Source organism: Castor canadensis, chromosome 15, assembly GCF_047511655.1.
Source record: "Castor canadensis chromosome 15, mCasCan1.hap1v2, whole genome shotgun sequence".
NCBI lineage: Eukaryota > Metazoa > Chordata > Mammalia > Rodentia > Castoridae > Castor > Castor canadensis.
Window position 1 is genome coordinate 93,014,203 of NC_133400.1, and position 27,251 is coordinate 93,041,453.

The 27,251-nt window shown below is 36.5% G+C and overlaps 1 long non-coding RNA gene across 1 annotated transcript; it reads left to right on the top strand.

Annotated features, from left to right (window-relative positions):
- On the top strand, positions 1 to 26,594 carry LOC141417314 (uncharacterized). The gene is made up of 3 exons (XR_012441839.1): positions 1 to 76; positions 12,530 to 12,574; positions 26,091 to 26,594. It is a non-coding gene; the product is annotated as an uncharacterized lncRNA (long non-coding RNA).
- The last annotated feature ends 657 nt before the right edge of the window (positions 26,595 to 27,251 follow it).

Here is a 27,251-nt window from a genome sequence, read left to right on the forward strand (position 1 = left end):
AAGCCTGAGGAAGAAGTTTTCTATGTCTGAATCAAATTTGTACCATCAATGCAATATGGGAAAGATAATATATGTGGTAAGTGAATTTATGAATAATTTCTTCTCCCTCTTGTAAACATTAAAGAAGAAACAAAATACTATTGTTCTGTGATTGTTTAAAACAGCTTTTATGTAGATATTTACTAATTCAAATTCACTTAGTTGTGTTATCAGGGTCACACTATTGTAATGTATCTAAAGTGATCCTGCTAATTAGATATTCTTTATTATTCTATTGTTATATTTTTCTATTCTTAATATCACACCTGTTGTGAAATATTTTTATAATAATTTGATTTATAGTCTCAGTTGATCAAGGTGGAAAACTCACTTTTGATTAAAATGATATCTAGGCTATCAATCATTTCAAAAGTAATTGTTATTTATTGAAAAGACCACATATAACATTTTCTGTTGTGGTTTTTGCTTTGGTTTGGTTCTAGAGGCTACAAAAAAGCCTTGCTTACTCTCTAAAAGAAAGTGTGTTTTTCTTTTATGAAGATAACAGAAGTTTTTTTTTGCTTCTACTTATGGGAAGCTCAGAACTACATTAAGGGCCCTATCACAGCAATTCGTCTTGCTTAGACATAGCTAACATATTTAGAACTGCTTTAATATTGAACATTTGGTCTTCAGCCACTTTGAATCTCTTCTGAAAAGAAGCAGGGATGTATAAGTACAAGAAAGGTGTTATGATCATGATCAGATAGTTTGCTTTTTCTTATGAGATGAGATGATTTCCTGTCTGATGAACGGAATACAGACTAATGACTACCCCATGCAGGTGATGCTCTGACATTAAGAGGAGGCAGGCAATCATTTTACAAGTGTGGATTCACATATGTAATGAGGAATGATATGCAAAATTTGCAGCACTATCCAAATTCCAAGCTCTCCTTACAAAGAGGGAGGAGATGGTGCTTTGTTTTCTCAGTTGAAAAGAGTGTTTTGAGAATGTGAACATCGATGCTCATAATGCATTTATAAATTTGTTCCCAACCTTTTGGAACAATAGGACAAAAAGTTTTAGAATTGCCCCTAATCATTCGAGTTGGCAGAAGATGGAAAAACATAATGACATAGAACAGCAATCATCTGCTTTTCCAGAAATGTGGGCAGAATCATAGAAAGGGTTTATTGAGCAGAATGCAAGTCTGCAGTGATTTTGAGGCAGCATTTCCTAGGGCATGGAATGTTTTAAATCTGAAACTTTATGATTGACCTGAAAGGATCTCTTTCAGCATTAGAAGACAACACTCAGGTATGTCTGTCCTCAGAAGCCACTCTATTGTGAATGACAACAAATTTTTTTTCATTTTTCTTTTATTATTCATATGTGCATACAAGGCTTGGTTCATTTCTCCCCCCTGCCCCCACCCCCTCCCTTACCACCCACCCCACCCCTCCCTCTCCCCCCCTCAATACCCAGCAGAAACTATTTTGCCCTTATTTCTAATTTTGTTGTAGAGAGAGTATAAGCAATAATAGGAAGGAACAAGGGTTTTTGCTGGTTGAGATAAGGATAGCTATACAGGGCATTGACTCACATTGATTTCCTGTGCGTGGGTGTTACCTTCTAGGTTAATTCTTTTTGATCTCACCTTTTCTCTAGTACCTGTTCCCCTTTTCCTATTGGCCTCAGTTGCTTTAAGGTATCTGCTTTAGTTTCTCTGCATTAAGGGCAACAAATGCTAGCTAGTTTTTTAGGAGTCTTACCTATCGTCATCCCTCCCTTGTGTGCTCTCGCTTTTATCATGTGCTCAAAGTCCAATCCCCTTGTTGTGTTTGCCCTTGATCTAATGTCCACATATGAGGGAGAACATACGATTTTTGGTCTTTTGGGCCAGGCTAACCTCACTCAGAATGATGTTCTCCAATTCCATCCATTTACCAGCGAATGATAACATTTCGTTCTTCTTCATGGCTGCATAAAATTCCATTGTGTTTAGATACCACATTTTCTTAATCCATTCATCAGTGCTGGGGCATCTTGGCTATTTCCATAACTTGGCTATTGTGAATAGTGCCGCAATAAACATGGATGTGCAGGTGCCTCTGGAGTAACAGTCTTTTGGGTATATCCCCAAGAGTGGTATTGCTGGATCAAATGGTAGATCGATGTCCAGCTTTTTAAGTAGCCTCCAAATTTTTTTCCAGAGTGGTTGTACTAGTCTACATTCCTACCAACAGTGTAAGAGGGTTCCTTTTTCCCCCGCATCCTCGCCAACACCTGTTGTTGGCGGTGTTGCTGATGATGGCTATTCTAACAGGGGTGAGGTGGAATCTTAGTGTGGTTTTATTTGCATTTCCTTTATTGCTAGAGATGGTGAGCATTTTTTCATGTGTTTTCTGGCCATTTGAATTTCTTCTTTTGAGAAAGTTCTGTTTAGTTCACATGCCCATTTCTTTATTGGTTCATTAGTTTTGGGAGAATTTAGCTTTTTAAGTTCCCTGTATATTCTGGTTATCAGTCCTTTGTCTGATATATAGTTGGCAAGTATTTTCTCCCACTCTGTGGGTGTTCTCTTCAGTTTAGAGACCATTTCTTTTGATGAACAGAAGCTTTTTAGTTTTATGAGGTCCCATTTATCTATGCTATCTCTTAGTTGCTGTGCTGCTGGGGTTTCATTGAGAAAGTTCTTACCTATACCTACTAACTCCAGAGTATTTCCTACTCTTTCCTGTATCAACTTAAGAGTTTGTGGTCTGATATTAAGATCCTTGATCCATTTTGAGTTAATCTTGGTGTAGGGTGATATACATGGATCTAGTTTCAGTTTTTTGCAGACTGCTAACCAGTTTTCCCAGCAGTTTTTGTTGAAGAGGCTGCTATTTCTCCATCGTATATTTTTAGCTCCTTTGTCAAAGATAAGTTGCTTATAGTTGTGTGGCTTCATATCTGGGTCCTCTATTCTGTTCCACTGGTCTTCATGTCTGTTTTTGTGCCAGTACCATGCTGTTTTTATTGTTATTGCTTTGTAATATAGTTTGAAGTCAGGTATTGTGATACCTCCTGCATTGTTCTTTTGACTGAGTATTGCCTTGGCTATTCATGGCCTCTTGTGTTTCCATATAAATTTAACAGTAGATTTTTCAATCTCTTTAATGAATGTCATTGGAATTTTGATGGGAATTGCATTAAACATGTAGATTACTTTGGGGAGTATCGACATTTTTACTATGTTGATTCTACCAATCCATGAGCATGGGAGATCTCTCCACTTTCTATATTCTTCCTCAATCTCTTTCTTCAGAAGTGTATAGTTTTCCTTGTAGAGGTCTTTCACATCTTTTGTTAGGTTTACACCTAGGTATTTGATTTTTTTGGAGGCTATTGTAAATGGAATTGTTTTCATATATTCTTTTTCAGTTTGCTCATTGTTAGTGTATAGAAATGCTAATGATTTTTCTATGTTGATTTTATATCCTGCTACCTTGCTATAGCTATTGATGATGTCTAGAAGCTTCTGAGTAGAGTTTTTTGGGTCTTTAAGGTATAGGATCATGTCATCTGCAAATAGGGATATTTTGACAGTTTCTTTACCTATTTGTATTCCTTTTATTCCTTCTTCTTGCCTAATTGCTCTGGCTAGGAATTCCAGTACTATGTTGAATAGGAGTGGAGATAGTGGGCATCCTTGTCTGGCTCCTGATTTTAGAGGGAATGGTTTTAGTTTTTCTCCATTAAGTATGATGTTGGCTATAGGTTTGTCATATATAGCTTTTATAATGTTGAGGAACTTACCTTCTATTCCTAGTTTTCTTAGAGCTTTTATCATGAAATGATGTTGGATCTTATCAAAGGCTTTTTCTGCATCTATTGAGATGATCAAGTGGTTTTTGTCTTTGCTTCTGTTAATGTGGTTTATTACGTTTATTGATTTTCGTATGTTGAACCACCCCTGCATCCCTGGGATGAAGCCTACTTGGTCGTGGTGAATAATCTTTTGTATGTGTTGCTGAATTCGGTTTGCCATTATTTTGTTGAGGATTTTTGCATCAATGTTCATTAAGGAGATTGGCCTATAGTTCTCCTTTTTGGAGGTGTCTTTGCCTGGTTTTGGGATAAGTGTCATACTGGCTTCGTAAAATGTGTTTGGCAGTTTTCCTTCCCTTTCTATTTCATGGAACAGTTTAAGGAGGGTTGGTATCAGTTCTTCTTTAAAGGTCTGATAGAATTCAGCAGAGAATCCATCAGGTCCTGGACTTTTCTTTTTGGGGAGACTCTTGATTGCTGCTTCAATTTCATTTTGTGTTATAGGTCTATTCAGGTGATTAATTTCCCCTTGGTTCAGTTTTGGATGATCATATGTATCTAGAAATCTGTCCATTTCTTTTAGATTTTCAAATTTATTTGAATATAGGTTCTCAAAGTAGTCTCTGATGATTTCCTGGACTTCCATGGTGTTTGTTGCTATCTCCCCTTTTGCATTCCTAATTCTACTAATTTGGGTTTTTTCTCTCCTCATTTTAGTCAGGTTTGCCAGGCGTCTATCGATCTTGTTTATTTTTTCAAAGAACCAACTTTTTGTTTCATTAATTCTTTGTATGGTTTTTTGGTTTCTATTTCGTTGATTTCAGCTCTTATTTTTATTATTTCTCTCCTTCTATTTGTTTTGGGATTTGCTTGTTCTTGTTTTTCTAGGAGTTTGAGATGTATCATTAGGTCATTGATTTGGGATCTTTCAATCTTTTTAATATATGCACTCATGGCTATAAACTTTCCTCTCAAGACTGCCTTAGCTGTGTCCCATAGGTTCCGGTAGGTTGTGTTTCCATTTTCATTGACTTCCAGGAACTTTTTAATTTCCTTTTTTATTTCATCGATGATCCATTCTTCATTAAGTAATGAGTTATTTAGTTTCTAGCTGTTTGCATGTTTTTTGTCTTTACTTTTGTTGTTGAGTTCTACTTTTACTGCATTGTGGTCAGATAGTATGCACGGTATTATTTCTATTTTCTTGTATTTGCTGAAGCTTGCTTTGTGCCCTAGGATATGATCTATTTTGGAGAAGTTTCCATGGGCTGCTGAGAAGAATGTATATTGTGTAGAGGTTGGATGAAATGTTCTGTAGACATCTACTAGGTCCACTTGATCTATTGCATATTTTAGATCTTGGATTTCTTTATTGAGTTTTTGTTTGGATGACCTATCTATTGATGATAATGGGGTGTTAAAGTCTCCCACAACCACTGTGTTGGCGTTTATATATGCTTTTAGGTCTTTCAGGGTATGTTTGATGAAATTGGGTGCGTTGACATTGGGTGCGTACAGATTGATGATTATTATTTCCTTTTGGTCTATTTCCCCTTTTATTAGTATGGAATGTCCTTCTTTATCTCATTTGATCAATGTAGGTTTGAAGTCTACTTTGTCAGAGATAAGTATTGCTACTCCTGCCTGTTTTTGGGGGCCACTGGCTTGGTAAATCTTCTTCCAGCCTTTCATCCTAAGCATATGCTTATTTCTGTTGGTGAGATGAGTCTCCTGTAAGCAACAAATTGTTGGATCTTCTTTTTTAATCCATTTTGTCAAATGGTGTCTTTTGATGGGTGAATTAAGTCCATTAACATTGAGCGCTAGTACTGATAGGTATGTGGTGATTCCTGCCATTTAGTTGTCTTAGTTGTTTGAAGGTTTGATTGTGTGTACCTAACTTGATGTTACTCTCTACTGTCTTGCTTTTTCTTATCCTGTGGTTTGGTGCTGCCTGCCTTTTCATAGTTAAGTTGGGTGTCACTTTCTGTGTGCAGGATCCCTTGCAGAATCTTTTGTAATGGTGGCTTTGTGGTCACATATTGTTTTAGTTTCTGCTTATCATGGAAGACTTTTATTGCTCCTTCTATTTTGAATGATAGCTTTGCTGGGTAGAGTATCCTGGGGTTGAAGTTATTTTCATTCAGTGCCAGGAAGATCTCACCCCACGCTTTTCTTGCTTTTAATGTTTCTGTTGAGAAGTCTGCTGTGATTTTGATGGGTTTACCTTTGTATGTTACTTGTTTTTTCTCTCTTACAGCCTTCAATATTCTTTCCTTAGTTTCTGAACTTGTTGTTTTAATGATGATATGTTGTGGAGTAGTTCTATTTTGATCTGGTCTGTTTGGTGTCCTGGAGGCCTCTTGCATCTGTATGGGAATATCTTTCTGTAGATTTGGGAAATTTTCTGTTATTATTTTGTTGAATATATTACGCATTCCCTTCGCTTGCACCTCTTCTCCTTCTTCGATGCCCATGATTCTCAAGTTTGGTCTTTTGATGGAGTCAGTGAGTTCTTGCATTTTCTTTTCACAGGTCTTGAGTTGTTTAATTAATAGTTCTTTGGTTTTTCCTTTAATTACCATTTCATCTTCAAGTTCTGAGATTCTGTCTTCTGTTTGTTCTATTCTGCTGGATTGGCCTTCTGTTTTGTTTTGCAGTTCTGTTTCGTTCTTTTTTCTGAGGTTTTCCATATCCTGGCAGTTTTCTTCTTTAATGTTGTCTATTTTTGTCCTGAGTTCATTTATCCATTTATTCATTGTGTTCTCTCTTTCACTTTGGTGTTTATATAGTGCTTCTATTGTTTCCTTTATTTCTTCTTTTGCTTTTTCAAATTCTCTATTTTTATTGTCTTGGAATTTCTTGAGTGTCTCCTGTACATTTTGGTTCACCTTATCCAGTATCATCTCTATAAAATTCTCATTGAGTACTTGTAGTATGTCTTCTTTTAAATTATTCTTGTGGGCTTCATTGGGTTCTTTGGCATAGTTTATCTTCATTTTGTTGGAGTCTGGATCTGAGTTTCTGTTCTCTTCATTCCCCTCTGATTCCTGTACTAATTTTTTGCTGTGGGGAAACTGGTTTCCCTGTTTTTTCTGTCTTCCCGTTATTGTCTTTGGTGTTGTTACTGTCCCTGTACTGTGTGCAATTAAGTATTTTCTAGCTTGTAATAATAACAATGGTAATATTTAGAATGGAAGGGTGAGCTGAGATGGAAAGCAAGAAGTTAAAGAAAAGGGGAAAACAAATATACAGACAAGAGGGAGAAAGCAGAACAAGGTATCAGACAAGAGAGTTTCAAAGGTATAAACAGGGAGCGTTAGTGTACTAATTGACAGTAAGCTGAACAGACATTAGAGAGACAGAGAGAGGATTGAAAATCAAAGATAAAAAAATAAAAAATAAGTAAATGAAAGAAATATCTCTATATAAAAATGAATTAAAATAAAATGGAAAATAGAAAATTAAAAAAAAAAAACAAACCAAAAAACTTCCAAGTTTATATGCAATGCAGTTTCAGTCTTAATAATTTGGGTGTCCATTTCAATCTCCAGTCCTGGAGTTGGTACCTCAGATGTTGTTCTGTAGTTGTCTCATCAAAGGGGATGCATAAAGTAGAACAAAACTACACACTCACACACACACACACATACACACACACACAAACACACACACACACACACAAAAGCCCCCACCAAGTGTCCCAAGTTCAAATGCAATACAGTTTCAGTAAGTTTTTCGGCTTACAGGTGTAATTGAGTTGTTCTCTCATCAAAGGTAGGGAGAAAAAGAAAAAAAAGCGTCTGGAGACAGTTCTGAGGGTGGTATCTGCAACTGTGGCTTGCCTGCCTGCTGCTCTCAGCCTGTAGCTGGCGGTGTTATTTATGCAGATCTCTGGGTGAGCTAGCACTCACCTGGTCCCACAGGCTTTGTTTGCTCAGAGTTCTTCTGTGTGGGAGCCTCTGTTACAGGCTTTCCCCTTTCCAAGCACTGGGAAAGGTGACACTGCCCCGCATTGTCAGGCCTGCATGTTTATTTACAGTTCATGTGGGAGGTGGGTCTTCCCCCCTCTCCTCTGAAGTTTTCCTCCCACTGCCACTTTCAGCAGCTTTCCTGCTCCTGCTTACTGGGCGGTGCTGCTGCTCTTGCTGGCCACCATGTTTACTTACAGCTCACGTGGGAAGTGGGTTTTTCCTCCTCTCCTGTGGAGTTTTCCTCCCTCCTCCACTCTCACAAGCTTCCCCACTCCTGGTTGCTGGGTGCGCGCCCCCGCTCCTGCCAGAGGCTCTCCAGCCTGCCCAGCTTGTTTATTTACAGTCCCGGGAAGGATTCCCTTCCCCCAATCTTCAGCGCTCAGGGCGCCCCACCCTCTTTCCAGCGTGTCTTAACTGTTCTTACTGCTTATTACTCAGTTTCTCTTTTTTTCCCGGGTGGAGGTCAGTCTGTCCAGGGGGCTATGCTGCTCTGGCCCAGGCTTGTCTGTGGGGGTACCGCGGTACCGCGAAGCTCACCTGGTCCGCGTCTTCCCAAGCCGAATGGGCGCCGGCCACTGGCGGCCCCAGGGGCCCTCCTCGGTTCTCCGTTTAACGTGAAGTGGAGATTCTCTGCGCCGGCTGGAGATGTGGAGGAGTCAAAGTTATGCCTTTTCTCGGTGATTATGCCTGCAAAGTGTGTCTCCAGTGTCTCTCCAAGATTTCACTATAGGAGGGTCGCTTTCTGCTTCCTACCTCTAGCCACCATCTTGCTCTCTCCAACAAATTTTTTAAAGTGTATCAACTTGTGGAATCTTGGATTATTAGACTATGATTATTAATGTGTTTATATAAATCTTATGAGCAGGTCTAACTGGGCATGAAAGGCAAACAGTTAAAGGAATATTTTGAGGATCTTCCTGGTTATGAAATTATCTTCTCTGTCTCCCTGCTTGAAGAGATTTCATTACAACCAAGGTTTAAGATTTCCCTTGGAATATAAGCTCCTCCATGAAGGGTATTTCTGCCGAACACGCCCAACTCAACATCCCATGCACTGTGGACTGTTTGGTGCATAGAGTGCGTGTCATTCATTATTGGTTGAACAAGTCTTTTTCTGGAAGCTTCTTGTTCAAACACAAAACTGCCCAGAATTGAAGGATATACACCTGAGAGATGGAGTGGATTCAGGGACACAAGTGGCTGTGTTTTGTCCAGAGAATAATGAACAGAGTAATATTTTTAAAAGATGCTTATTACATGACATAATTTGATCTAGCTGTCATGGTTAGTCTCATTTTATTTCAAAACTTATTTTACAATACTAACATCTTGCCTTGCAAACTGGTTTAGTTAAACATTGACAAATCATGTAGAGCATATAGAACTTAGGGCATTACTTACCAGCTCTGGTATAGAAAATGTAGGCCAGTCATTGATTATTTTAATCACATCTGAAATATCTCTAATCCTAAAAACATGACAATGGCATTTCCAGTTCCTGTTTAGACTCACCATGGTCTTACTCATATACATGAATGTGTATATGTACGTATGTGTGTGCGTGTGTGTGTATATATATATACATATATATAAATGTAATAATTTGATGCACTAATGGAGTTCAGTGTGATATTTCAGCACATCCATACAGTGTGCTCTGATCCAATCAGAGTAATTACCATTTCCCTCTCCATATAATTTCTTTGTGTTTGGAGCTTTCCAGCACTTCTCTTCTAAATCTTTACAAAATACACAAAAGTTTATTGTGAACTATGGCTATCCTGTTGTGCTTCCAGAACACCAGAACTTACTCCTTCTATCTTATTGTGATTTTAGTATCTGTTACCTAACATCCCTTTATCCACTTCCCTCTTTTCAATCTCAACTAATCACTATTCTGCATTCATGTCAATTTTTTGTCTTGTACGTTTCACTTATGAATGAGATCATGCAGTACTTGTCTTTATGTGCATGGCTTATTTCACTTAACACAATGCCCTTCAGTTCCATCCTTTTTGCTACAAATAACAGGATTTCATTGTTCTTCATGGCTGCATAGTATTCTACTGTGTACATATGCCATATTCTCTTTGTCCATTCACCTGTTATTAGGTTCATAGCTTCATTCCACATATTGAATAGTGTCACGATATACAGGGAATATTTGGTTTTGGCTGATTTCATTTCATTTGAATATATACCCAGATATGGGACAGCTAGATCATGTGGTATTGCTATTGTTAGTTTTGTAGGGGACAATATTATTTCTCATATGGTTTGTTTTTAATTTTTTAAAATTAGGATATTTTCATTGCACAGGGGAGATTCACTGTCACAATTCCAAATTAGCTATTCTATGGAACTCACATGGCTTTTACTTTCAACTCAATTCCTAGAAAAAGCTTTCTCTTTCAAAAAGAGGTTTAAGGAGACCATTACCTGATGGACAGATAAAGACAATGTGGTATATATACACAATGGGGTATTATTGTGTCATAAAGAAGAACAAAATTAAGTTATTGGTAGGAAACTGAATGAAACTGAACATAATTGTGGCAAAATATGCCAGATGCAGGTAGACAAATATTACATTTTTTTTTATGTGTGGAATTTAGAAATATAATGGGAAAGAAATGACATGAGTATTAAAGGGAGAAAGTTTGGGGAGGACTATGGAGTAGGGCAAAAGATATTGTAATGGGAGGTGAAGATATTGAAGTACATTAGATGCATGTATGAAAATAGAATAATGAACCCACTGAAATTGTAAATAAAAAGAGGGCAAGTGGATAGTAGGATAAGAAAGAGTAATAGATAGTGAATATGATCAAAGTTTATTGTATGCATATGTGGAAAATTCACAATGAAACTAGCTATAGCAATTAATATAGCTAATAAAAAGTGGAAAAAAGAGACTTAGTACTTCCCTCCCTTCTCTTGTGATAAATGCTAAGTTAATTGTGCCCAGAAAACCAGAAAAAGATCACAGACAAACTCATTTGGGTTGAGTAGGTAAAAGGTATATAATACCTGACATCCAGTCACTGAAGCAAAAAGGGAGCTTCCTACAATAGGACAGATGAAAGAGAAGCTGAGGCTGAGACTCCATGAAACTGCAAGGGTAGAAAGTACAACAGTTTGGACCACAGACACCACCTCCTTCATGCACCTGCAAGGGACTATGACCAGGAACTTAGCATCTTAGAGTTTCAGTACCATGTGTGTGAGAGCAATGAACTATCAATTACCTTGGGAAACAGTTGATAGAATTAATGCATTCAGAGCAATCAACACAAAACAGGCACTTAATAAATGGGTGACGTTGCTTACAAATTTGAATTTTATATATTGGTGATAATGAATCATAGGACTGGATTCAAATTCAAGTGTGTCTCTGTTGTGAGCAAGGGACTTCAAATATGTCACTCAGCTTATCTTCATTATGCCTCATCACTTTCATCTGAAGCAAATGTAAAATAATACTGCATCTGAACATGTTGTGTGAGAATAAGTTTGTTAAAATAAATGTTAGATGTGGCTATGTCTCTACACACTGTATCTCTGTGTCTCTCTACATATACATATCTGTCTAGTTACCATCCATGCATCTATTCTATCCTACCTATCTTTTCAGGGAGTCATTGCCAAAAATATAGATATTCCACAATGAATGCTCTTAATGCAAGCACATACTGAAGACTTTTCTGAGTTATCATTTTACTTGAGCACTATCCTTCCTGTGCATGATGATTTTATTTTACTTCAGTTCTCTTCTATAAGAACATTTCATTCTGAATCTCTCATGAGTGACTTTTGTAGATAGAAAGTGACAGTATTTTGGAAAGAAAAGGATAGAAACTGTTCATATGAAGCATTTAACCAGCTCACATGATACCAAACTATTTCATCCTCATCTGCATCTGTATGTGATGGAGAATTGGCCTACTCTTTACCTACGCCATTCATTTAATCCATATTCATAATTGATACTAGTCTTGACAATTAAATTGAGTTTAATCAATTGCTAAAAGAATTTGTTTTCTTTAGCTCTTGGACTGGCAGGAGGTACCTGTTGGTGGTGGAAAGAATGGCAGGATGCAATTAATACAGTGGAACCAAGATGTTTTTATTCACATCAACAGGAAAATGAAAATAAAAACAGAAACTCATAAGACAAAACAAGAAATGAAAGCACTAACACTGCTCTCACATATACTTTACTTTATAGAAAATAATAACGCAAATGGTAAAAGGAGTTAATAGTAATACAAAGAAGTTATTAGAAAGAAAAATGACAAGATTGCTGCGATAAATATACCTCTACAACAGATTAATAATGTATGATTAATGTTCATTACAAAACAGGAACTAGAGAAAAGGTTAGATCAAAAAGAATTAACCTAGAAGGTAACACCCACGCACAGGAAATCAATGTGAGTCAATGCCCTGTATAGCTATCCTTATCTCAACCAGCAAAAACCCTTGTTCCTTCCTATTATTGCTTATACTCTCTCTACAACAAAATTAGAAATAAGGGAAAAATAGTTTCTGCTGGGTATTGAGGGTGTGGGGGGGGAGAAAGAGGGGGTGGAGTCGGTGGTAAGGGAGGGGGTGGTGGCAGGGGGGAAAAAATGACCCAAGCCTTGTATGCACATATGAATAATAAAATTAAAAAAAAAACAAAACAGGACTTTGATGGTAAAAAGAAATAAATTTTAAAAAATACAGACTTCTTTGCTTTTCATTATTGCACAAACAGGGAAACTGAATCCCAGGAGACAGTGAAGGAGCAAGGGATGGAGAGGTGAGTAAAAATTGTATTGGATATGCTCCTCCTGATATTCTAAATAAAAATCCTTTTGAACCAGATTTTTCTGGAAGCTACCTTAACTCTTCTAATTTGTAGTCCCTACCCTTGTCTGGGAGTCACAGAATGTAGATCAGAGAAAGTGGCTCAGTACAAGTTACACATTTGAGAGGAAGACAAGGGAGCAAGTGTGATGTATAGGAGCAGATAAACAGGTCTGGGTGGAAGTTTGGAACAAGGCTGCTCTCTTATTGGGATATGAACAATCAGTTGCTCCATTCTGTAGGAGAACCTGTCATGTGCGTCAGGATGCACTCATGGGAAATGGTAAAATATTTATTCAACTACTCCCATCCTGTATTACTCAAAGAGTTGCTAGCAGCCACAATTTTGCCTTTTTAGTGAAAAATGATTTCCATAGGCAAACCTTATCATAGAAGCCAGAGCGTGGGGTCCATGGACTTATGGTGACCTGCTCTGGGTTATACTGTGAATTTCTGGGTGTCCCCACAGATTTTTGTTGGTTTATTTATTTATTTATTCATATGTGCATACATTGTTTGGGCTATCTCTCCCCACTTCCCCCGGCCCCCTCCTTCTCCTCCCCACTACCCTCGCTTCCAGGCAGAACCTGTTCTTTTTAATAAATTTTTATTAGGAAATAGTCATATATGGGGGGATTCATAGTGACAATTCTGATTAGACTTATATTGTACACTACTTACATTGCCCCCGTCGTCTCTGCCCCTCAGCCTCCTCCCCACCCCACTTAAAGCAAAAGCTTATTTAGTTCTGTTCCATGGAGATATTTGAAGTCCATCTACTACACACCATCACCTTAATCTCCTTCCTTCACACTCCCCCTTCCAACTACTACCTCTCCACTCCCCCCCACACACTGTGTCTATTTTTCAGTCCTGATTTTCACTGTTAATATTGAAGTTGACATTCAAAGGGGTGTGTCAATGTATGCCCTCTGAGGGTGTGCTTTACTTTGGTCTGTTCAAACCCTTCAAATACTCTCCCTTACCCCTTTACCTCCTTCCCTCTGTGTTTCAACAGTTTTCTTTTTTTTTATGTTTTAATATCCCAGCACTATTCTTTCATTAAATAATAGAATAATTAAACAAAAAATCAGTACATATACTGGAATATTTGAATAACATTACCAACCAATCAATATGATCTAATAGACATCTACAGATTAGTCCACCCAATGGCACCAGAATACACATTATTTTCTTTCTTTCTTTCTTTATTTTTCATTTTTCTTTTATTATTCATATGTGCATACAAGGCTTGGTTCATTTCTTCCCCCTGCCCCCACCCACTCCCTTACCACCCACTCCGTCCCCTCCCTCTCCCCCGCCTCAATACCCAGCAGAAACTATTTTGCCCTTATCTCTAATTTTGTTGTAGAGAGAGTATAAGCAATAATGGGAAGGAACAAGGGTTTTTGCTGGTTGAGATAAGGATAGCTATACAGGGCATTGACTCACATTGATTTCCTGTGCGTGGGTGTTACCTTCTAGGTTAACTCTTTTTTGATCTAACCTTTTCTCTAGTTCCTGGTCCCCTTTTCCTATTGGCCTCATTTGCTTTAAGGTATGACTGAGGTCAACAGTTTTCAATGCTCATCCTTATATCATCTACCTTTACATCTTATGGTATACGATATTACTGAGGCTCTATCATTCACTTTTCCTTTCCCTCTCTCCCCAAGTTCCATAGAGTAGTTCCACTATTACCAACTTGCTCTACTTCTGAGTTTGCATATGATAATGCTTGGTTTTGTATATATGTTTATCTTTGGATCTATCTTCCACATAGAAGGGAAAAAATGCACCTTTTGTGTTTCTGATCCTGGCTAAGTTCACTTAGCATGATTTCCTCCACTTTCATCCATTTACCTTCAAACCCCTTGCCATTTGATGCTGCAATAATTATTGGGAAAAGGCCAATAACGTTTGAGGAAGTCTATGATTGGTACCTGATACAGGAAACTATTTTGTTATCATCCTATTGAAAATGTAATTTCTGAACTTTGGCAGTGCTGAAATTAGCTGCTCTTTGTGGTAAAGTACAAATTTTAAAATGTATTTAAATCAAATTAAATTAAGTTGAGTTCATTTAAATGGGTAGAATGGCTACTTTTAAGCTACTGTATCATACTTTCTTTTCTATGCTGTTTATTCTAAATAAACACACATTTTTTGCTAGCTGTTCAATCTCCTCACTAAAATAGAAACCTCCTGAGAATTGAGATCAAAGCCATAATGTTTGTAAGAAGCACATTGTGATGTGTGTTCTGTGATTTGCATTCAACTAGAGCAGCTCCTTAATGCAGTTGACTGTTTTGTGGATTTTTGTACTTTTTAAAGTCATGTTTATGTCAAGTCAGACTCCAAAGGAAACCATCTGAGGTACTACTTCACTTGACGATCTAGGTAGACCACAAAGCAGGAGTATTTAAGGAAAACACCTGCAACTGAGTAAGTGAAAGGATAATTTGAAATCTGATGAAGTAGCAATACAGACCTCAGTCAAACTATGAGTTCTTCCAATCAGGGACAGAAGGACTGGGCCTTTACTGGGTACAACTGTTTTTGTGGTGTGGGGCATACACAAAGCAAGGTACTCTGTTGAACTGAGAAAAGTTTTTGGAGAAGGACACAACTGAGAGCCTTCAACAAGCAACTATCTTAGCATCTGAGGAAGGGTGTTTCCACATTGGGGAAGACCGAGGTGGGACTACATAACATCCACCAAAGCTGGGCTTGACAGCCTTATTTAATGGAACCTCACTAGAAGGTAGCCCTTGACTTTTAAATAGGCTGAGAGAGTTGGGAGAAACACCTTTCAAACAGAAACATGAAAGTAAGAACATAAAATAGTTATGTAGGAAACATAATTTCTTCCTGTTTACATTTTATGGCTGGTATATTGAAGAGGAAGACTTAGATTCATTCTATCTTCCTTAAAAACATAAAAAAACAAATATAACAATATCTTATAAGGAAGAATTTTAGATACAACATCAAGTAAACAATTCTTAAAAAATCTTGAAGTTATAACATATTAAAAGTGAAAACTTTTGCTCCATGAAAAACATTGTTAAGATAAGACCAGACACAGACTGCTATAAAATATTTGCAAAACATTTGTATGAGAAATTTGTATTGCCAAATACGCAAATTCTCTTAAAACTCAACAATAAGAAAACAACCCAATTATAAAAATGGCTAAAGAATAAGAAGTAACACCTCAACAAAGAAGATAGAGTAATGGAAAGTACACAAAAACACTTCCCAACTAATGTGCCATTTAGGAATTGGAAATTACGCAACAAAAGTTTACAATATACTTATCAGAATGGCTAAAATCTACAAGCTGACAGCACTGTTGCCAGATATAGGATTCAGAGAAAGTGGAATTACTGTGAATTGATGGTGGAAGGAAAACATAGTTCAGTCACTTTAAAAGAATTTGGTAAATTCCTACAAAGCTTAATCTTACCATGGATATAGTATATGGAAACCAATAATTTTCTACATATTTCCCTAACTATTTTTAAATATCATATCTATGCAAAAAAGACTCGCAAATACTTATTGCATCACTATTTGTAATCACAAAAACTATAATCAATCAAGACATCCTTCAATAGAAGAATACATAAATTGTGAAATGGATAATTACATTGTAGCATATGCTACTCAAGAAAAAAAATAAATGAGCTATCAAGCTACTCATAAATATGAACAAACCTTAAATGCAAGTTTCTAAATGAGGGAGAGCAGTCTGAATAGGCTACATACTATATAGGACATTCTGAGGAAAGTTACATGATAGAAATGATAAAAAGATCATTTTTCACTTGATTTCAGTAACTTGATGGGTACATCAGCAATGTTGGAGTACTTTCTCAGGATGTTGAGATTATTGTGTTTAACATTGATAGAGTATGATACTATGCTATTGTCAAATCACATAGCTCAAAGAGAGAAATTTAATGTATGCAAAAAACATTTTGAGACAGAATCTCACTACATACCTTAGGCTTGAGCTCATTGTGCAGCTTACACTTGTCCTAAGTTCACAATCCTCCTGCCTCAGCCTCCTGAGTGCTCAAACTACAAGGATGTACCACCACTCCTGGTTTTATATGCAAAAAATTAAAAAATTCTTATATTTCTTGGGGATATTAAGATGGAAAGCAGAACGTGACATAACAATATAACTGTATTAAAAACAAAAGAAACAACCTCATATGGTGATGGTGGGTGCCACCTAGCTAATTTGGACAAATGAAGTGTAGGACAAAAAGCAAAAGGATGTGTATGTTATAACTATACTCTAGTTGACAAGGCTATTACTCACAGGGTTCAATTGACAATTCTGAAATCAATATACTCATATATTAGAATTAAACAATTAAGTCAATGGATGGTGGATGGGATCAAGTTTTCTCACCACTGGAGCAGAGGATGACTGACAGGCTGAGAGAGGAGGCTAGAGAGACTCATGTAGTAAGGCTCACGATCAGAGACATTACTGTGAATGCATGTTAAGCTTTATATACACACAGATGGTTGCATCTAGAAATTCGTAGAGATTCATCTATCTATGGATTATTATGAACACATATATTTTCTTGTTCTATCAACTGAGAGGATCTAGAAGTCATTACTCTCTAGTAGCAATGAGCACACTAAGTATAAAAATCATGCTTCTAATACATTCTACAAAAACATGACTTCTTGGAGAAATGGTTAGGGGAAATATACAAGGCATGTCTAGAGCATTTGATAGTAGCAGAAGTTTATTTATTTATTTATTTATTTATATTTATTTATTTTTTTATTATTCATATGTGCATACAAGACTTAGGTCATTTCTCCCCTCTGCTCCCACTCCCTCCCTTACCACCCACTCCGCCCCCTCTCTCTCCCCCCTACCCCCTCAATACCCAGCAGAAACTATTTTGCCCTTATTTCTAATTTTGTTGTAGAGAGAGTATAAGCAATAATAGGAAGGAACAAGGGTTTTTGCTGGTTGAGATAAGGATAGCTATACAGGGAGTTGACTCACATTAATTTCCTGTGCGTGTGTGTTACCTTCTAGGTTAATTCTTTTTGATCTAACCTTTTCTCTAGATCCTAGCAGAAGTTTAAATAAGTGCTTCACATACACACTCACACACAATGGTGGGGCACTTCAAAGGGTCACAAGAAATATCAAAGAGGCACTTGGTCAATGGTGGAAAAATTTTAATAACAAAATAAATATACTAGTATTGGTTGCATCATAATCCAAAGTATAAAATAAATATTCATAAGGTAATCCTGATATGAAGGAATATTTGAAATGGATGTAAAAGAAGAGAAAAGTCTTGTATGCAGAATTCCAAATATTTATTTCCACTCTCAAGGGAGTGGAACAGAACTTGCTATTTACATATGGACACTGCAGCACATCGTGAGTTAGAACACGGTGTAACAGTGTAAGAAGAATAACTTTACAGTAGAAAAGCTTGCAAATGACATCTCGGCCAGTTAATGAAGACTTCTATCACATGATTTTGTTACTGGTAGGCACCAAGTAGATGGTGTATTGACAGTAGCACTTTAACTCTGTGATCTTCCCCCAAATGTGTACAATTCCAGTCTAATCATGAAAAAAATCAGTTAAATCCCAATTTAAGTACATTCTAAAAATACCACTGCTACTCAAAATTGTCAAGATCATCTAAAACAGGAAATCTGAGAACCTGTCACAGCCAAGAGGAGACAAGGAGACAGGTTAACTAGATGTAAAATGGTATCTACCATAGAGCTTTCGAACAAAAAAAGGGACATTATTTAAGACTTTAAGGAAATCTGAATTATATAGGGACTTCATTTAGTGATAAAGTATCAATACTATTTCATTAACTGTGACAAATAAGCCACATTAATGTACCCTGAGATACTTATGATAGGAAAAAGTAAGTATAGACCAAATGGCTGTTACTCTATCATCGTCACACTTTTTCTGTAAATGAAAAACTACTCTGAAATAAAAATTACATTCAGTTATTTGTGTTATTGAACATCCTAATGTCATTCAGTAATATAAAAAAAATTTAATTCTGTCTTTAAATGGAGTGAGCAATTTAAAACCACAAGATATTAATCTGGAAAACAAACTGATCTGATACTGAAATTGCTACAACACACAAATAATTTGATGACTCTAAATTAAGAATTAGAAAGAGTGATTCTATTGTACAGGTAAAGTAAGTAGCTTTTCCAACTTGACAATGACAAGGTAGACACATGTTGGTGAAATGTCACTGACTCTGCCTAGGTGATTCTTTCTTTGATAAGGAAAAAGAATTCTTTTCTGGACCAGTAGCAAAGCTCACACCAAGATAAGAAACTAGGTATCAGCATGAGGTTCTTAGAGGACAGTGATTTTGATGTAGGCTAAGTTTACCTATTTCTTTATGAGTATTAGGTACATCTAAATTCTGAGATGAGGTTTGGTAAGCAGGCTCTGGCAGGATTTAAGAAGTACCAGGAGTAAAATTTTCTTGTAGTACAATGAATCATTCAAAGAGAAATAGGAAGATTGAAAATTAATAAGAGCAATTTTCAAATAAGGGCATTCATTATTGTACATGTGTGTGCTTTGAATTAGAATGGGAGACAGCAGAGAACAAAGGGACCTGAAGGGTTTTCTGTAGTTTTAATTGTTCACAAGCTTCTCCTCCCTAGTACAAGCACAGTCACCTTTAAATGTTATCTCCTGAGTCACTTAAAATACGACATAGAAAGTGACATGATGAAGTTGTGGACTGATTCTGGCATAATAAACTTCACATCTATTTCAGTATTCCAGCTACAACAGTCTATGAAATAAGCAAAATCAAAGTCACTCTCCATATTTAAGGAATAAAAGGCCTTCTTCCATTTAAGAATTTGGTTATAATATAAATTTAAATGTTATTGTCATGAATGAATTATGTAAGGGATGGTAATAAAAAGCAAATAATGTATTTTAAATTTTAAGAAAAGTTTTGAAAAATGAGAAAATATGTTAAATTGAATGTCAAAAATAGTTTTGGGGAACAAACTCCAATATTTTGTGAGGTCAGCTTTTGAATCAATTACAAGCTTGTGCTCTTTTTAAAAGCTATTATATTGATGTAATATGAGTTAGAAATAATAAAACATGAGAAGCATGCAGAAATCACAAAGGCATAGCAGAGAGCAACAAAAATTATGATAATGTGAATTATACCCATAATGTAAGCTCTATAACACAAAATACCTGCCATTTATTTCACTTTTGTTTTATCTCACATCCAGTATTAGACATAATTTAAATACCTTAATGTTATTGGGTTATTTTACTTGGTTCAGAATTAAGCTTAATGTTTAGAAGATACTAATCTGAGTATATCATCAACGTTAAAGCAATCTGTTTATAATATCACAGTTCCTAAAGCAGGGATTTTGATGAGGGTACACAAAAAACTTGGTGGGAATTTAAAAAGATTTGTGGAGAACTGGATGAGTATAGGGAACTTTGAAATCTGTGATACACCCTTAAGGACATAGAAAGTCATGTGCAAATGTGTGTATATTCTGTAGAGCCTCTGTCACTCATCTCAGGTCTATCTTGAGGTCCTGTCCAAGCCCAATGTGACCAGTGTTCAGCCTATTTTGCAATTTTTCTGAAGTTTTAAGGTATACATTCTCACAAAGATCACACAGATCTTGACAAAGGGTAGAAGACAAATAGGGGATGCATTGAAGAAAATCCCCCAATTCATCATTGGCAGGTGACTGAATTATACAAGCTCAGGAGTGATCCCTGGAGAGACAGACTTAAAACTGAAACAATACATCTTTTATAAGCTAGAAAGAAACTCAATAGGGGCTAACTTTAGGGAACTTCAGATACCCCAGAATTCATCCACAAAACCAATAAATAAAAAGCATAAAGGAGAAAAACAAATCACACAAACAAAATGTCTGGCAATGAAAGTCCACCATGGGGGTGGATCTAAAAATAGAGTTGTTGCAATATAATATCTAAAAAGCCAGGCTTTCAACAACAACCAAGAAGAGGTATTCATAGAAATAGGAAAATATACTACGTACAGGAATGGGCCAACAGAAAGTGTTCCTGAGGGAGCCCAGATACTGGACTTAACACACTGAAACTTTAAATAAGCTATTAGAAGCATGTTCAAAGAAGTAAAGAAAACCCTCTTTAAAAAATGGTTACGAAAACTTGACAGCATATCTTAAAAAGTAAGAAATACAAGCAAATAGATGGAAATTATAAAACAATCAGCATCAAACTCTGAAATTAAAGTATAATAATTCAAAAAATTTAATAAAGCATAGCCCAATAACAAATCTACTCTGGCAGATTTAAAGTTAAATCTATTTCTTTATGTATATTAATATATCAGCCAATAATTTATAAATTAATTAATTTTATTTTAAAATAAACCAGCAAGACTTTCTTGTCTAAGGAGCATAATGAATGATTAACAATGAGTACAATTATACAGACCTTGAGGATCTATAATGCATACTACCTTGCACATGATGGAGTCAGAAGTAAAAGATGAGGTGACAAAATTTGTTGAAAAATATTAATCTAGAAATTCAAGAAGATAATGAGCTGCAAATAGAAAAAAAATGCTGAAAACTTCACACCAAGAGAAAGTCTAGTCAAATTGATAAAAATCAAATAAAATCTAGAGAACAGCTGAGGAAAATGACTTATCCAACACAATATATTTTTAATGACATTAATATCTGAATTATACTTGAAAATCAGGAAATATCAGAAGCGAGAAAGCAGTGAATTGACAACTACAAATTGTCAATCCCTCCCAATGTTATATCCAGAAGAACTTCCCTTGAAAAAAGAAAGTGAAATTAAGACATCAACAAATGAAGTTCAGAAGAATTTGTCTCTGCAGACCAACTAGACAAAAAATAACTGAGGAATCCTTCCAGTTGAAATAAAAAGATGATAAAAATTAACTTGACTCCACACCAGAAAATGAAGAAGGTTGTTGAAATTGACAAAGGTAACTACATAATTAAATATAAAAGACTGTGTGATTATAATGCTGTTGTTCCTTTCAGTGTACCACGCAAAAATGGTTTTGTGGGGTTTTTTGTTGTTGAAAGTCAACCAGACATGTTGAGTAGAGGAGAATAGAGGTAATTTGCTCTTCAGTGTGAACCTTAATGTTTTTCTGGCTGGGAGTTAGGCTACTCTTTCTGTAGCTGTAGGTATAAGAAGCTAAAATTTCCTTTGGCAGGCCATAGAGAATGCTTCTTAAATAGAGACAAAGCCTGCAGTTCTTTTTGCTGGGTACCTCCTTCCATGATACCTAAAGGGTCCCTATTGGTGGTAAGGTGTGGGGGGAGTATGGCCATTCCATAATCCTATAATGGGGTCTTAGGCTTTTACTGACTTTGCACCCCTGGCTATGATCTGCACAAGCACTTATAATATTTTTAATCCTTCAGATGAGGTAGGAAGGCTCTAGGGAACAACAGTTCAATGTTTTCCTTCCTACGAAATTCTGAGACTCTGATAAAATAGTTTCCCTTAAAGATAGGACTTTGTTAAGATGAACAAAATGTGCTGATATATTGCAAAATGTTTTCTTTTCTCCCTGTCTTAAGGAAGCAAGAGGGTCTTTTGCTTACTTTTCCATAAGAACCTGTAGTATATCCAGGGGATAAAATTTACAAAAATGTGAGGAGCCTCTAAACACAGTAAGCAACAAATTTTCTGTCAAGCTGGTGGGAAGCTGAGTCCAGCACATCACCATTTCCTCTTCCTGTCCCTCATGGCTGCTGGCCCCAGGAGGGTTCTGCTATTTGGGAGATTCTGCTTCTCTATATTTTACTGGCTTGTCCCAGTTTTTCATGGTAGTTTGAGCTTTAGGTTCAATTCCCTTATGATGTTGATTATCAGAGTTTTTTTCTTTTTTCTCTTTTTGGTGGTGCTGGGTTTGAACTCAGAGCTTTGTGCTTGCTTTGTACTCTACCACTTGAGCCACTCTGCTAGGCCGGGGTTTTTTAATAGCCTTCTTGTTAATGTGAGTACTTGGGTGACAACTCCAAATTTCTTTATATGTCAGACTGAAACTGAGAGTCCTGTATGCATCTTAAGAGATAACTGTATACAGCATTAATTATACAACTGTTTTAATGGGATTATAGCCTATAAGTATGTAATGAGAATGAAATGAGAATGCAAAAGCAGGGAATGAGAGCAGAGTTATATTGACGGAAAGTTTCTCTATACCAATGAAATTAGTATATTAGCTATAACTCAACTGGAATAAGTTAAGATGCTAATTGAAAGATGCAGTGGCTCACACATATAATCCCAGTTAAGTGAGAAGCAGATATATGAGAATCACAGATCTAAGACAGCCAAGGCAAAAATAAAGTTAGGGAGGCCTTATCTCAAGGAACAAGCTGTTAGTGGTGGCACCTACCTATAATCCCAGCTACACAGGAGGCGTAGGTAGGAGTATTGCAGTCCAAAGCCTGACCAAACAAAAACCAAAAGAACCTATCTGAAAAATAACTTCAGTAAAAAAATAAGGAAGGCTGGAGGTGTGACTCAAGTGGTAGAATGCTTGACCAGGGAACGTAAGACTCTGAGTTCTAATTCCTGTTCTGCCAAAAAACAAGAGAAAATATGAGTAAAATATATCAAGAGACCATGAAGAAATAAAAAGTTACACTATATATGTAGATTAATATAATATAATATATTTATATGGATGAGCAACAATAAAACCCTTAAGATATTCTGAAAATGCAGCAAAATGATACAGAAAAATCCTAATGTTCAGTAATTATGTTAACTATAAGTGGATTAATTATGAAAATAAAGAGAAAAAAGTGGAAAAAGAGATTCACCCTGTAGTCTATAAAAGACACCATTTAAATTGAAAGGTAAAAATAGGCTAAAAACTAAAGTTAGGCAGTGATTTGTGATAAAATAAGCATGCTGTTAGATTTCCATTACTCCAACAAAATACCTGAGGTCATCAAGTTAAAAAAGAGAAAAAAGTTTATTTTGACTCCAAGTTTTGGAAGTTTCAGTATGGCCAATTGTCAAATTGCATTTGGGCTTGTGATGGAGCAATACATCACGGCAAGGAATGCTAGTAGAGTGAGCTCCTCCCCTCATGGTGGCCAGGGAGTAAAGAGAGAGAGAGAGGAAGAGAGTGTAGTCCCATATCCCCTTTATGGGTTCATCCCCAACGACCTGACCTTCCACTAGAGCTACTTCTGAATAGTTCCACCCAATAGCACCAGACTGGGGGGCCAAGCCTTTAATGCATGGGCCATTGAGAAAAATTTTAGACCCAAACTATGGTATCCAGTAATCAAAAGATACTTTTGATGGCTACCAAGAAAAATATTTATCAACACAAAAATCATCAGAAGTGATAAAGTATATCAATAATGATACCATGGTCACTCCATTGGGAAAGCAGAGCAATCATGAATATATATTTACTCAAAATTTACCAAACTCCAAAATGTGTGAAGCAAAAATCGGAAGAACTATAGGGAGAAATATACGATTCAATGAAAATAGAAACCTCAAAGCTCCACTTTTAGCAATGGATAAAATAAGTAGCAGAAGATCAAAAATGATAGGGAAGATTTGAACACTTCAATCCAACTGTTCATAACAGACATCTCTATGACATTCCAACAAAAAGGCAAAATTCACATTCTTCTGAATGGTGTCAGGACCGTCTCTAGGGTAGGTCATATCATATGTCATAAGGTAAGGCTCCACAAATAAGGAAATGAGTTTCTTCTGATGCATGTTCACCAGACACAATGGAATAAAATTAGGCATCAAAACCAGAAAGGAATTGGTGAAATCCCAACTATGTGGAAATTAAACAATACAGTCCTAAGTAAGCAGTCAGGAAGAAATCACCAGGAAAACCAGAAAGTACTTTGAGGTGAATAAAAACAAAAGCAGAACATGTGAAAACCTAAATTAGGGCTTACATGGAAATACAGAGTCCAAAACACCCATGTGAAAGAATAAAAGAAATCTCAAATCAATAGCCTAATGTTTTAGCTTATGAAGCAGAAAATAAGAGCAAGCTAAACCAAAAACAGGCAAAAGAAGGAAATTGTAGTGGTTACACCAGACTAAATGAAATAAAAATTAGAACAAGAGAGAAAACCAACAAAGCCAAAAACTGATCATTCCAGAGAAGTAAATAGAAAGACAAACTTTAGCTAACTTGATAAGGGGAAGAACAAAGAGAACACTGATAAACTCATGATCAAATGAAAGAGATGTCACTATAGACTGTAAATCAATAAAAATGAGTCTGAGGGTATGTTGTGAACAGCTCTTTATCAACAAATGAGGAAACTTAGATGAAAAAGACAAATTACTTCTAAGACACAAAGTTCTAAAACTGGCAGGAAAATAAATAAAAAATCTGAACAAATCATCACAAGTGAAAAGATTGAATTAATAGTGAAAAAAAAAAAAAACACTTCCAACTAAGAAAATCCCAGTTCCAGATGTAGACTTCCCATACTCTAGATTCATGAGCCAAGATAAATTTTTTTAATAAATTGGCTAGTCTTGGTCTGGTTGCTGTGGCTCACAATCTCAGCTGCTTGGGAGGGAGAGCTAATGAAGACCAAAGTTAGAAGCCAGCCCAGGCAAAAAGTTAGTGAGATCCCATTTCAAGAAATAAGCCAGGCATGGTGGTTCATGGCTGTAAATCCAGCTATATGGGAGGCATAGGTAGGAGGGTTGTGGCCTGAGGTTGACCTCAAGCAAAAATGCAAGACTCTATGTGAAAAATAACTAAAAGCAAAAAGGGCTGAGAGCAGGTCTCAAGTGGCAGAAAACCTGTGATGTCCTGAGTCCAAACTCCAGTGCAGCGCCCCCACAAATTTACCCACATTCAGGCACTGTGTTATAGCCATAGAAAATGAAAGTGGCTTCACAGTTTATTACAAATACTTCTTATTTATTTTTTGAATATTTTTAGTATACATTAATTCTACAAAGAAGTGTTATTGTGATATCTCTCCATAGATATGTAAAATATATTTGATCACATTCACTCCCTCTAGTGTACTCCCTGAACACCCTCCCTCCTCCTGGCTTTCTTAATCAGTATTTAGTGGGTTTCATATTACCTACCTTTGTATTTTCATACATGGAATACACTTTGATCATCTTTGCCTTCAGTGCCTGCTCCTTTCCCCTCCTCTCCTGCTGGTTTCCCACTCAGATAGTTCTCTGTTGGTTCAGATGTAAGGATGTTTTTTCTTCTGTGTTTGGTTCTTCTTTTCATAGCACCCAGTCATTTGGCAGTTGACTTCCTAGTTTAAAGGGGTTTCTGCTCCAGGGTTTTCAGTTTTGCCTAGCAACTTTAGCTCAGGAATCTGTCTCTTTGTTTTTATTGATTCACCAGGTGCAAGATCAAGACAGCTGAGACACTCCTACCCTGACGTTGGTTTATAACGAATATAACGAAGTGGTGTGGTGCTGGTGCTCTGTAGACACAAGGGCTAAATGATCAGCTTTTCGTCTTTCATTTACCTAAACCTGTGTCCTGGACCAATTACTTTTTTCTTCTATCTTCGGTGGTTACATTTCCTTATAGGAACAACATTTAAGCTGTGTGTGAGTGTGTGTGTGAGTGTGTGTGTGTGTGTGTGTGTGTGTGTGTGTGTGTGTGGTGTTTGGCAAGTAATAATAAAATAACTTGAAACAGGACAATTGCAAATAAGGCTAGGAAATTGTTGAAAAGTATTTTATGGCAACACTTTGCCTATCAGACTTGAGAGCTTTAAATTTAATGAAATTTTATGCAGAATTTCAGAGGAAAAGTACAATATAGTGGTTAAGAGAATTAGTGAGGTTGTACTTTTGAAAGGGATATCATCTATGCTAGACAATTTATTCGTTGTGTGACCCTGGCCAAATCACTTAAGTTCTATTGGTTGCATATTTAAAATATTTATAGAATATTTTATATAGGGAGATATTACAGTTATGCCAATTTTATATTGGCTATAACAGTGACATCAATTTTGTAAGTGTGTTGTGAAATTAAATTAGATTAAGCTCTCTACACATTGCCTGGTAGTCAATACAGTTTGATCAATAGTTAAGTTGCAAATACAGTTTCAAATTCACATTTTGTGTACAAATTGCTAACACTTCTCAAAACTTTTTTGTTTGTGTAAAGAGCGTCTGTGGGTGGTGTCTACCTGTAGCTCTCTCATATGCTCCGGAAGGTGTTGTGCTGATACTGCATGAGAAAGCACTTGTTACCCCAGTGCTCTGGAGATTCTCTGGTTCTTTCCCCTTTGTTTCCTGTGCCCAGGAAATTCTGACAGCTTTCCTCTTCTAAGAAACTGTTGGTTTTAAGCAAATTTTCTCTTTATAAAAGCTATAAGGATCTTGAGGTGTTACAACAAGAGTTGATCTCTGAATGTACTATCACAAAACAACATGGGAGCTACAAACTAATGACCGTCTGTACTGAACTCAAAAGAAAGCTGCCAAGAAGAGCATGTGGTGTCAGGAGAACATGCGCTTCTCTCAGGGAGAGGCACACGTATTTGAG